The sequence below is a fragment of the Physeter macrocephalus genome, chromosome 13, assembly GCF_002837175.3.
Source record: "Physeter macrocephalus isolate SW-GA chromosome 13, ASM283717v5, whole genome shotgun sequence".
NCBI lineage: Eukaryota > Metazoa > Chordata > Mammalia > Artiodactyla > Physeteridae > Physeter > Physeter macrocephalus.
In genome coordinates, this window is record NC_041226.1 from 51,668,159 (window position 1) to 51,682,269 (window position 14,111).

Consider the following 14,111-nt stretch of genomic DNA (forward strand, 5'->3'; position numbering starts at 1 on the left):
TCACAAATGAAGAAAGAATCTCAGAAAGGTTAGTGACTGACATTGCCTCTCAGGTAGCACCAGAATGCAAATGGTGCCTTTCAGGTAGCTGGGATGCAAATGGATGCTTCCTGACTCCTCATTCAGTGCTCTTCAAACTCCTTAGCAGCCCTATCAGATCTGCTCCATTAATACCCCCAATGAGGGCTGGCACTCAAAATAATCACCTTGGGGACTCTAGGCTTATTTGAGAGATGTCCAAATCACCCACCACTTTTGGCATATCTGTTTAGAAATTTTCTTCAGGGCTAGTTTACAAGAACATTATTTCATTAATTTACACCTATGCCAAATTTTGGGTTGATCACTTTTTACGAGGCTGTAATACAGGGCACCACACTGCAGGACACACCCACATGCCTGAGAATAATTAGGACAAAGCCAGTTTTCATGATGTGAAACTAAAGTAATGATTATCAGATAATCAGTAAAGACTATCACCTTTTGACATTGGGTTTTAAAGATCTCATCCCTGGAATTCCCTAATCAGCTGAATGGCATTGAGTTTAGGTTACTCAGAAAGAAGAAAGGCTGATTCAACTTCAAAGATTTTAATATGTGGTTCCAGAAAGTCTGCATATTTCACTGTGTGTACGTATGTAACTATGTATATAAACATATTCACATAATGGGCAACTACTTATGTAACTGTAAGATCATTTGTTTGATATAATTAAGGGGGGGAAAAACACCTTTCCCCAGTTTGCTTTCCAGAAATATGCATAATATTTCACAGTAGGGAAATGGCCTCAAACTATGCTAAACTTTAAATTTATATTACATAATAGGATTTGTTTTTAGAAAATAGGTTTCTTTTCCTACAGTAAAGTATAGATGAGAAAATCATACACATTGGAGTTGGATGAACCTACGTTCTTCTGGCGTTGTTACTTAAAATCTAAGATACTGGGTGAAGTTATTTAAATATTCTGAACTTTAGATCTTTATCCTATAATGGAGCAAAACACCTGTTTCATCAGACTCTTGTGAAGTTAGATGATATAAAGCATTTCATTTCACACTGTCCAGCACATAACGGACACATCATAAACATAAGTTTCTGCCTCTACCCTCCCACTCCCCTGTTTCCATTGACTTCTATAACCCAAACAGTTTCTTGTTGAGTGTGCTTTCCTTGCTCTCCTTCTAGCTTTATTTCTTTTTCTTGGATGACATCTCTTCAGTAGTATCTATAGTGGACCAGGGTCAATAGCATTTCATCTGCAGTTCCTCATTCTCCCCAGGAGTCAGTCATTTCTCACAAATTTGCTCTTTGGTTGGAAGATGTAATCAAAATCTAGATAGCTTGGGACCCTCCATTTCAGAGCTTATGTCTCATCCTAGTCTTTGCATCTCAAGTGACAGTTACTAACATAGCTTAGTTTTATCTCTAACTAAAATTTCAGCCCACCATTGGCAACACCTGGGAGAGAAAGTCTAGGTAGAAATAGGCAGAGGTGCTGTGAGGAGGGGCCTAAAAAACTCCAGATGTCCTCAGAATCCTAAGAGAGTGACTTCCTCCAGGAACTGATGAAGATCCAAGACTAAAGAGGGCAGAGCAGCAAGAATGCCATCCCAAAGGGCAGCTGTGGTGTTTCCCCATATCTCCCAGGCTGTGATGAGGCGCAAGAGGAAGACACAAATGCAGACTGCATCACTGTGGCAGACATTACTGGAAGAAATATCAACAGTGCAGGGGATGTTTAGCTCCTCCTTACGTTGTAGTCAACAGCCCTTCAAGTATTTATGAGGTGGCTGCTATGTGCCTGATCTTCCTGGAAGTCATGGATGGTCCATGATTTACGAGAAAGTATGAAATATCAAAGTGAGTGGCCAGTAATGGCAGGAGCCATCAGGAGTTCCATAGGTCACATATGAAGATCATAGGGAGGGAAGTTACCTTCCTTGTCAGTCAGTATTCTCTAAAGAAACAGAACCAACAGGATAGATGTCTCTATATACAGTTCTATCTATATCTATTAAATGACAGATATACAGAGAGAGAGGTTGATTGATTTTAAAGAATTGCCTCACATAATTGTGGAGGCTGGTAAGTCTGATGTCTGTAGGGCAAACCAGTTGGCCGCAAATTCAGGCAAGAGTTGAAGTTGCAGTCTTAAGTCCAAAATCTGTAGGGCAGGCAGGGAAGATGGAAACTCAGGCAGGATTTCTATGCTACATTGACATGGAATTCCTTCTTTGAGAAACATCAGTTTTTTGTTCTTATGGCCTTCAGTTGACTGGATGAGGCCCACCTGCATTATCAAGGATAATCTACTAAAAGCTAACTAATTGTAAGTATTAATCGTGTCTTCAAAATACCGTTGCAGCAACATCTAGACTAGTGTTTGACCAGACAGCTGGGCACCATGGTCTAGCTAAGCTGACACATAAAATTAACCATCATAATTTCCAAGCAGTGTTTTATTGGAAGTGAGACTGAGCTTCTTTTGAGGAAAGATGCCTATTCATCACAAGAAGCCACAGCTTCATAAGCTATAAAAAACTGATACTATACTCGTGTTTAGTGTAAGAGCATCCGTGGTTTTAGTCTTCTTAGTCCCCCTGTACTTATGATTAAGTTTCAGACAGACTTGTGGAGTCCAAGCTGTTTTTAACAGAGGAGCTATAGTAGTTCCACTCTCAGCTTTATTAGTTTGGGAGTGGAGGAGACCCTCTACTGTATTTATAGTACCATGAGTAGAGATAAACTAGGTGTTCTGGATACATTGCATAAGGTACATAAATGCTCAATCATTGATGAAGATATTCTCCATTATTTATTAATCTATTATGTATCATTTATTATGACTCTATTCAAAAAGCATGAAGTGATCACAGAGGAAGGAAGCATTTTGTAACTAAACTGACAATGCCCGAATTCCCTCCGAAAATCACTTTTCCCACCCCCTACAGATCTTTCTATGTCTTCCATCTATACGAACAGCATGTCAAAGGACTGACCTTTCCAACTCATGAATGAGACAATCAAATGTTCTGCTTTCCAAGAAGAGAGAAAAGATGGATCCCAGAAAATAAAGACTAGAAAACGTAACATTCCTCCCCATAAAAATTCCATAATGGATGATTAAATAGACTGTTTTTGACCTTTTGAGAGAGAGGGGGAGGGGGGGGAGAGAGAGAGAATTGCCTTCTGGAGACAATATGAGCTCACCCTGAGTAAGTCAGGTCACACAAAATACTTTCTCTTCTTGGACAGCATTGTTAATCTCATGAACTGTGGTAATACTGTAGACACAGTATATTATATTTTTGCAAGGATTTCACAGCTCATTCATGATATCTTTTTGGACAATGAGAAATGTAAGCTGGATGATAGTTTCAATTAGATGGACACATTGTTGATAAGACAGGTCTATTCAAAGATTGTTGATGAATGGAACAATGTCAAACTGAAGAGAAAAGCTAGACATAAGATTTTGTTTTAGCCCTTTTCTACTGAACTTTTATCAACAACTAAGTTAATCAAAACTAAATGAATCAAAATAAAAAATTAAGTGCATATGTGGGAATCATGCTAAAAAATATTTATAGATGACATGGATCTTGGTGGGCTAACCAATCCAACAAATAGGGAACTGACATTCAAAATCATTCACATGGGGGCTTCCCTGGTGGCGCAGTGGTTGAGAGTCCGCCTGCCGATGCAGGACACACGGGTTCGTGCCCCGGTCCGGGAGGATCCCACATGCCGCGGAGCGGCTGGGCCCATGAGCCACGGCCGCTGAGCCTGCGCGTCCGGAGCCTGTGCTCCGCAACGGGAGAGGCCACAACAGTGAGAGGCCCGCGTACCGCAATAAATAAATAAATAAATAAATAAATAAATAAAGTTACTTCATTGTGTTCTTGATTTGCGTGTCTCTAATGATTAGTGATGTTGAGCACCTTTTCATATATTTCTTGTCCATCTGGATGTCTTCTTAGTAGAAGTATCTATTCAATTCCTTTGCCCATATTTTAGTTGGGTTACTTGTTTTTTTGCTCTTGAGGTAAAGGAGTTCCTCATATATTTGGGATATTAACCTCTTATCAGATATATGGTTTGCAAATATGTTCTCCATTTCTGTTGGTTGCCTTTTCATTTTGTTGACTTTTTCCTTTGCTGTGCAGTAGTTATTTAGTTTGATGTAGTCCCATTTGTCTATTTTTGCTTTTACTGCCTCAATAAATTGCCTAAATCTATTCATCAACAGATAAATAGATTAAGAAAAGGTGGTATATATACATACAAGGGAATATTATTCAGCCTTTAAAAAAGAAGGAAATCATGCCATTTGGGGGACAACATGGATGAGTCCAGAGGACACTAGGCTAAGTGAAATAAGCCAGACACAGAAGGACAAATACTACATCATATCACTTATATAAGGAATCTAAAATAGTCAAACTCATAGAAGCAGAGAGCAGAATGTGGTTGCCAGGGGCTGGGAGAAGAGAGGAACAAGGAGGTATTATTAGTCAAATGACACAATATTTCAGTTGATAAAATGATAAAATGATGACTATGTCCTAGAGAACTAGAGCACATCATGGAGCCTGTAGTTCACAACACTGTATTGTATACTTAAAATTTTGCTACAGCAGTAGGTCTTACGTTAAGTGTTCTTATCGCAAATGATAATAAAAATAAGTAAAGAAAAAGAGTTAACTTTAATAGGCACGAATGTATTTTCACAGAGTGTAAGCAAGGTTGTGAGGAACCTAAAAACCATGTAACAAATATAAAATGTCAAGAGTTTTTTGGGGTTTTTTTATAGCCTAGAATATAGTAGAATAGCATAGAAGGGAGTATGGTTAGAGGCAGCATGGCAGCTGTATTCTTTACAAAATGAAAGGGCAAAACTAGAGCCTACAGATAGAAGTTCTTAAAAGGATAAGTTCAGGTTTAGCTTAAGGAAAGCCTTTTGAACAACGAGTGCCACCCATGGATGGGAAAGGCCACTTCAGCAAGAGCCGGTTTCCCGTTCCTACTGTAGATCTAAGCTATAGACCCACCAGAGACAGGCAACAGAGAAAGGATTCATGATTTGAGTTAAGAAGCTGTACTAAGTGATCTCTACTTCCTTTCTATTTCTAAGATTCTACAATTTCAGAGCACAACCAGTGCTGTTTCTTTCTAACCTTGTCTCCCATTTTCAGGGACCTATACTTTCTATTCAATTTTTCTTTACACTTAAAATTTTCTAAGAAATAAATTCTAGGGCTCACTTTGGCAGCACATATACTAAAAATTAGAACAATACAGAAAAGATTAGCATGGCCCCTGAACAAAGATGACACACAAATTTGTGAAGCATTCCATGTCTGAGGGGGATTAGCAGATACAGATTACTATACATAAAACAGATAAACAACAAGGTCCTGTTGTATAACACAGGGAACTATGTTCAATATCCTGTAATAAACCATAATGGAAAAGAATATGAAAAAGAATATACGTGTGTGTGTGTGTGTGTGTGTATCTGAATCACTTTGCTGTCCACCAGAAACTAACACAACATTGTAAATCAACTACACTTCAATTTAAAAAAATGCATTCCCTTTACCCCAGCAATTTCACTTCCAGAAACCCAGCTTGAAGAAATATTGGCCCATGTGCAAAAGATATACATACAATGATAGTTGTTGTAGCTTGGTTTGTAATAGCAAAACCACAAGGGGTTGGGGAATTCATAAATGTACATCGATAGGAGAATGGCTAAATAAATTACGGAACAACAGAAAAAAAAGGAATAAAGTCTATTAATTTTTTTAAATGAAGCAGTCAAAAGTTCATCAGCCCTCTGATTATTTACCCTTGGTCCATGCCCCAAAAGGGTCTACCACCCTGCATCCATAATTGTTTACAAATATCTCATCCATAGAGATACTAAAAATAGAAAGAAACAGCTTTCATTTATCTCAGGAATAGTCCCAATGAGTGACATTGTCATAATCTGGAATTTTAACTTAACCTTACCCAATTTAATATAAAACCAGGTGTCCTTAATATATATCCCAAGGACAGTGGGATGGTTTCTCCACGGTTAAGAATTTTATACATATTTGGATTATCTGATCCCTTTTCCTGAAACAATCTTCCTCACCCTTCTGACTCTTCTAGCCATCTAACTAGAAGTTACACTGACCCATCCTATGCTGCCTAAGTATTCAGGGATGCTGTTTTGGGCAGTGGAAGTAGCTGTTGAGTGCCTATCACGCATAAAGCACTGTGTTGAGTTCTGGGTCTACAGCTCTGTCTAAGGCACGCAGAATTCCTATCCTCAGCAGAGAATTCAGACAGAGAACAAACTACTTTTACAATAAATGAACAACTCTATGTTTATTACATTCATAACGTGCACTCAACAAATATTGGTTGAATGAATGAATGAACTCAACTGATGAAGAAAATAACTTGGACTTAATTAAAATTTTCCTTTATACCACCCAGAAAGAGTTTACTAAGAAAAAAAGAAATCGAATAATGTATGCATATTCAACCTCCTTAAAACTGAACATCTTTTAAAAACATTGGAATAACCACTTACTTGATAAGTTTCAAATAAGCTGTATTTTTTATTTAATGTTTTTCCTGAGTTATACAGCAATTTTAACCAACCAAATGATTATCCCTGAATGCTCTGTCAGAGCACTTTAGGAAAGCTAAATATATACTAATATGTGTTAGGTATTGAAATATTCTGATCAAACCTTCAGATATTCAATCTGAGAAGTAGTAACTCTTTTTTTTTTTTTTTCTGCCCTATCAGCAGGTTAAGGCAATAACAATGCACCTTGTACAGCAACATCAAAAGGCATGTTTTCTTCCTCCAGCTACTAAGGTGAAGCTAAGATTTGGATTTACCCGGGGAGAGAGTTGAAGGTGTAGTCAAGGGAGTGATTAAAATGATGGAATGAATCCAACCTGTGCAAGGAGGAAAATGAGGCCACGAGTCGGGCCTGCTGAAAATAGCACTAAAAGACATGGGATTACTCTTCAATATTCTTTTCTCCTCAAAGGAGGAGTTCAGGGAGCCAACAGAGCATATAATGGGGTTTCCAACCAAGAGGGGATAAAGGCAAGATGGTTCCCCACCTCTGGCCTTTGCAGTCTCTCAGTATCTCTTTAGCTTCCTTTTATCACATCACGTGTCTGAAGCCCGCAGCTCCGAGTCCACAGTGAGCGCAGAGCCTTTCCAGCTTCTCCTGGATTCATCAATATTTCCGTCACTTAAATTCTCTTTCGACCTTCAAAAATAACCTTTGTTGGTGACTTGTACTCTTGCTTGTATGAAAGAGGTTGAATTCTAGATTTGATCATCATGTTGTTTCTCTTTATTTCTGTCTGGCTGAAAACTAATGTCCTATTTCCAAAGTTAGAACAAAAAAAGCAGGTGTTTATTCCTACAATCAGAATAGGTTCGTAACGGGGAAGCTAGATGCAACAGATTTGAGTAAAACAAAAACCGGTGCTGGTTTTATTCCCGGCTTACCCTTGATCCCATTACAGTCAATGGGAGTAGATCTCACCACTCCTGACCTTGGCATGTGCTGGTGGCGGAGAGGAAGGCAGACAACACCTGGCAACTCAGCTGTCCCAGAGGTGCCGTCCAACACTTTCACATCAATCTCTTTGGCCAAAACTGAGTCATGTGGCCTCATCCAGGGCAGTGACATAACAGGGGTGGGCAGGTAGGAGCAATCTACCTGGAGGACCAGCAGGTGATGGGACAGCAGGCCACCAGCAGGGCCAGCAACACATCTATCCAGTCAGTGAAACATTTTCATCCACTTAGTCTCAAGATGTGTTAGAGTCACCAAAAAACCCTTATATTCATATTTTGTTGTTATGCCCAAATAAAAGATGATCTTGTGAGCTGTCACTGTGCCACTTTTCTGTTTACAAATCTGACTCTCCTTTTCCTCCTTACTAGCCCCACTTCACCCTAAACTTTAAGCCTCCACAAAATAGAGGCCATTTTACTTCATTTTTGTACCTGAACTATATGAGCTCGCCCACTAAAAGTTTGTTCAATGAATAAATGAATGAATGAGACAGTGAATGAACAACTAAACCGGATGGATGAATCTGAGGGAAGAAGTGAATAAATACATTCCAAGTATCTAATTTGCCCGGTTGGCTCATTCTAATTTTTAGATCACAGTGTATTTAGCTTCTAATTATTTCCTGCCTCATATATTTTTATCCACTGGGGAGAGAAAATTTTAAAATTTCAATATTTAGAACTGGTGAATTTAAAATCAGATGCCTTGGCAAAATGTATGACTTTTCTCAAAAGGGCCTGGTAGACATAAATATGAGGGTGGTTTATGTCCTCTTCATCTTCAAAAATGTTCACTGTGCATTCACAGGCAGAGGGTGGGAGAAATGCTTCCAAGAAAGTTAAAAAAAAAAGTTATCTTCTATCTCAAAATATTTATCAGGACACTATAAACAGATGCTATACATTTCCCTCTTAAAATAAAAGTTATCTTCTATCTCAAAATATTTATCAGGACACTATAAACAGATGCTATACATTTCCCTCTTTCATGGATGTACAGTATAGCAATAATAATACCTTTGGTTGATTAGTAATACATAATTCATAACTCAGAATTTTCTATTTTTAATCATCTCACATGTAAAATTGTTTAGATACTACAATATATCACCTTTCCAGGGAGAAATCATGGGTAAGTCAACTATCTTTTTAACCCTGTAGCTTCCTTCCATTAAGAAGAATTAACAGCAACTAGAGGTGTTGATAGTTTTTAGTTTTCTGACAGCTGGTGTGGGATGATACTACAGAAAGCAGAAATAAACGTCACTGTCTACGGTGCTGAGTGCTCAAATGGTTATGACGATAAGTAAGTATTCGAGGTAAAGCTGTATCTTGGGTTTAAACAGTAGCCAGGAGACAGAGAAGTTTGTTGCTTTTGCATGCACAACATTCTTTTGAGACTAGATTCATACGTGATGGAGGAAGAGTAGCACCTAGTGGTAAAGAGTATCAGCTGCACCCACCGGGGAGCTGACTGCAAGTCTTCCAGGAAGTATTTCAGCCACAGTTTTAAAAAACACATTTAAGGCATCTTAAATGCTGGTATCTTTAATTCCCAAGATGGTGTTTGTCATGTATGTCAGTTACAGATTTGAGTCAACTTAATTGTTTGAATATTTTCAAATAAACTGTATAGATGATCAATATATCCAAGAATTTAGAAAAAGACCCTAAACTTTTCACAGATACCCAAAGCATGTATAGCAAAATGTACAGGTTAAAATAGTATATTTCTTAGATGATCTGAAAGTTTATTTAATTATTACTTATGTAAGTCTACTAACATATTTGAGCGAAAGAGTGCTGCTTTCTTAAGCAAGAACTTGTATTTCACTGAGATTATTTCGAGAACTTGGAGGTATCTATAAATAGCTACTCTGAAATTCTCTTTTCTTCCAGTGATGGATATCGTAAACATAATACAGTATTTCACACACTTTGGACACACAATAAATTAATAATTGAACACTTAAAAACTTATATAGTGGAAACTAGTTTTAGTTATATAGCTTATAGTTTGGTTGACGATGATAGTGGTAAGGAGAAATAATTGGAAAAATTATAAATAAGCATTTGTGCATACTTCAATTCCTAAATTAAATGGAAATTCAACTAAAATTTTGTTCCCTTGGTGGGAGTGTAATCATATGAATGTGTCATCTGTCCTTGAGACCCTGACATAAAAACAAAAAATTGTGAAATTCAAATCACACCTATTTTTTTTTTAAGATGCTCACTCTGTATCTTTTCTTTTTAAAATTAATTAATTAATTTTTATTTTTGGCCGTGTTGGGTCTTCCTTGCTGCCCGCGGACTTTCTCCAGTTGCGGCGAGCGGGGGCTACTCTTTGCTGCGGTGTGTGGGCGTCTCATTGCAGTGGCTTCTCTTGTTGTGGAGCACGCGGGCTTCAGTAGTTGCAGCACACAGGCTCAGTAGTTGTGGCACATGGGCTTAGTTGCTCCGCAGCACATGGGATCTTGCCGGACCAGGGCTCGAACCTGTGTCCCCTACACTGGCAGGCAGATTCTGAACCACTGCACCACCAGGGAAGTCCCACCTATTTTGTTTTTATTCCCCAAGCTCTTTTTTCTAGTAGCAGACATCACACAGGCATGCACACACACACACACACACAGGCCAGGCCAATCATCATATCCCACCCCTTGGCCTTTGGGAGTTACTCCAAGATTGTCCAATCAAAGTGCACCTTCCAGAAGTGATGTCTTGAACCAGAGCTGGCAAAGAAGTCCACTCCTTCCCTTTTTTTTTTTTTTTTTGCGGTACGCGGCCCTCTCACCACTGCGGCCTCTCCCGTCGCGGAGCACAGGCTCCGAATGCGCAGGCCCAGCGGCCATGGCTCACGGGCCCAGCCGCTCCGCGGCACGTGGGATCTTCCCGGACCGGGGCACGACGAACCAGCGTCCCCTGCATCGGCAGGCGGACTCCCAATCACTGCGCCACCAGGGAAGCCCAGCAGATAATCTTAAGTGTAGTGAGTGGACATTCACAAAATCATGGTCGCATCAATGGAAGAGCTGGAATCCTAAAGTATTCTCCTCCAGTCTCCTTTGTTACTCCTTTTTCCTTGGCCATAAAAACAGCATTAGTCTTCCCGTTTCAGCTTTCCTGTAACACATATTCTGAGCATCCCGATGTCTGAGCTACATGTGGTCTGAAATTTCCTGAATTATTTGGTGTCCCCTAGTTGCGGGCCACATATTAGACCCTCAATAAATTAGAGACTTGCATCGCTTACAGCTTCCTAAAACTACAGCTCTAACCTTATTCTGCCTATATAACGTTAGCTGTACTGCCATCTCACCAACACTAGCATGCTTTTTCAATGAAAGGAAAACTAAACTTTAGCAATAATATTTAAAGGCTGTTGGTAATTGAAAAGCAGAGTAATTCTAGAGACAACCACTTAGCCAGAAAAATCTGAATTATTTTGTATTTCATTTGCCTCGCTCAGGTTATTAGAAAGGCATATGGCACGGCAAAAGTTTAGAATCATCATTTTATATCATTTTGAAATATGATACACATCTGCACGCTCATTTGTTAAAACTAAATTACTCACCACTGCTACTGGCTGCCTAGGTGGTGACGGGCATAATGTAAGCACTTAATAAATGTGTTGGATTAATTAATAAATAAAGTAACATTATATTTTAATGGGTTACCTAATTTCATATTTTTGAAGGTAAGACCAGTATTGTTAAATATTCTTTCCATCGAATGAATAGTAGGAAAAATCATATTTTCTAAGTATGAGATAAGGTACTGTATATGAATTCTATAAATGAGATATTAAATGGAAATATATAATAAAGTGCTTGATACTTAACAGGTCCTTAGTAAATATTAGTTCTCTTCCTTTTTTCCTAATTGGACATAATATATCAAAAACATAATTTCTCTCACTTTCTATTTTACCTCATTTTCCTTTAATTAAAATGATTTCTTTTCCTCTATGGGTTATAGTTTGCCAATTTTCTTTTTTTTTAAATCCCTTATATGCTTTCCAAAACAAAGTCATCAAACTATAATAACCCATTTGCAAAACTGGGTAATTAACATGGTTCATGTTTTCAAAATGATTTCTGGTATTCATGTCAATTTGCTTGTCTTATTCAAATTTAATTCAACTTTTATTCACAAAATGGTTATATAGAGGATTAGACTAAAGTTTCAGTTACTAGCAGTAGTAGAGGGAGCCAATCAGCTACAATTAAAGAACACAGTAAAATTAAAAATACATAGTTTTATAATTGAAGATTATTGTGCAGTTATTGGTATCTTCCACTTACAATTGGGGAACACATCATTTTATTCAAGTATGCTCAGCAGGAATATCTGACCTAAAACTGAGGATTTTTACATTGTGCAAAAATTGAACCAGAGCTGGCAAAGAAGTCCACTCCTTCCCTTTTTTTTTTTTTTTTTTTGCGGTACGCGGCCCTCTCACCGCTGCGGCCTCTCCCGTCGCGGAGCACAGGCTCCGGACGCGCAGGCTCAGCGGCCATGGCCCACGGGCCCAGCCGCTCCGCGGCACGTGGGATCTTCCCGGACCGGGGCACGAACCCGTGTCCCCTGCATCGGCAGGCGGGCTCCCAACCACTGCGCCACCAGGGAAGCCCCACTCCTTCCCTTTTAATGGGCAGCTGTAAGAGGTGATGCTCCAGCCATAAGAAACTTAGCACAGCAGAGAATGAAGTCAAATAGAGAGGAGAGGAGAGGAGAGGAGAAAGACCCCTTAGGACAGGAGTCTCTTGTTGTGGTTGCTGATGTCCGTGGCTCCTCTTTCCTGTTCCTGCTTCTCTCCCCCAGTTTCTCTTCCCATAAATCTCTTTGAGACAAAATTTATTTTGAGATAAGTTTCTGCAACCTAAAGAGAACTGACTTATACTGCATTTTAAAAATAAGGCATAACTATGGAAAAGAGTATGGAGGTTCCTTTAAAAACTAAAAATAGAGCTACCATATGGTCCAGCAATCACGCTCCTGGGCATTTATCCAGAAAAGACTAAAACTCTAATTCAAAACGATACATGCACCCCAGTGTTCACTGTAGCACTATTTACAATAGTCAGGACATGGAAGCAAAATAAACAAAATCTCAAATAAACAACCTAACCTTACACCTAAAGCAATTAGAGAAAGAAGAAAAAAAAACACCCAAAGTTAGCAGAAGGAAAGAAACCATAAAGATCAGATCAGAAATAAATGAAAAAGAAATGACGGAAATGATAGCAAGGATCAATAAAATTAAAAGCTGGTTCTTCGAGAAGATAAAAAAAAATTGATAAACCATTAGCCAGACTCATCAAGAAAAACAGGGAGAGGACTCAAATCAATAAAATTAGAAATGAAAAAGGAGATGTTACAACGGACACCGAAGAAATACAAAGCATCATAAGAGACTACTACAAGCAACTCTGTGCAAATAAAATGGACAACCTGGAAGCAATGGACACATTCTTAGAAAAGCACAACCTTCCGAGACTGAATCAGGAAGAAATAGAAAATATGAACAGACCAATCACAAGTAATGAAATTGAAACTGTGGTTAAAATCTTCCAACAAAGAAAAGTCCTGGGCCAGATGGCTTCACAGGTGAATTCTATCAAACATTTACAGAAGAGCTAACACCCATTCTTCTCAAACTCTTCCAAAAAATTGCAGAGGAAGGAACACTCCCAAATTCATTCTGTGAGGCCACCCTCACCCTGATACTAAAACCAGACAAAGATACTACAAAAAAAGAAAATTACAGACCAATATCACTGATGAATATAGATGCAAAAATCCTCAACAAAATACTAGCAAACAGAATCCAGCAGCACATATGACAAACCCACAGCCAACATTGTCCTCAATGGTGAAAAACTGAAACCATTTCCACTAAGATTAGGAACAAGACAAGGTTGCCCACTCTCACCATTATTATTCAACACAGTTTTAGAAGTTTCAGCCACAGCAGTCAGAGAAGAAAAAGAAATAAAAAGAATCCAAATCAGAAAAGACGAAGTAAAATTGTCACTATTTGCAGACGACATGATACTATACATAGAGAATCCTCAAGATGTTACCAGAAAACTGCTAGAGCTAATCAAAGAATTTGGTAAAGTAGCAGGATAAAAAATTAATGCACACAAATCTCTTGCATTCCTATACACTAATGATGAAAAATCTGAAAGAGAAATTAAGGAAACACTCTCATTTACCATTGCACCAAAAAGAATAAAATACCTGGGAATAAATCTACCTAAGGAGACAAAAGACCTGTACGCAGAAAACTATAAGACACTGATGAAAGAAATTACACATGATACAAACAGATGGAGAGATATGTACCATGTTCTTGGACTGGAAGAATCAACATTGTGAAAAGCACTGTACTACAGAAAGCAATCTACTGATTCAATGCAATCCCTATCAAATTACCAATAGCATTTTTCACAGAACTAGAACAAAAAATTTCACAATTTGTATGGAAACAAA

At 38.5% G+C, this 14,111-nt stretch overlaps 1 non-coding gene across 1 annotated transcript; it reads left to right on the top strand.

Moving 5' to 3' along the window:
• Positions 1-5,260: 5,260 nt before the first annotated feature.
• LOC112064794 (U6 spliceosomal RNA) lies at positions 5,261-5,368 on the top strand. The gene has a single exon (XR_002891665.1). It is a non-coding gene; the product is annotated as a U6 spliceosomal RNA (small nuclear RNA).
• Positions 5,369-14,111: the final 8,743 nt, after the last annotated feature.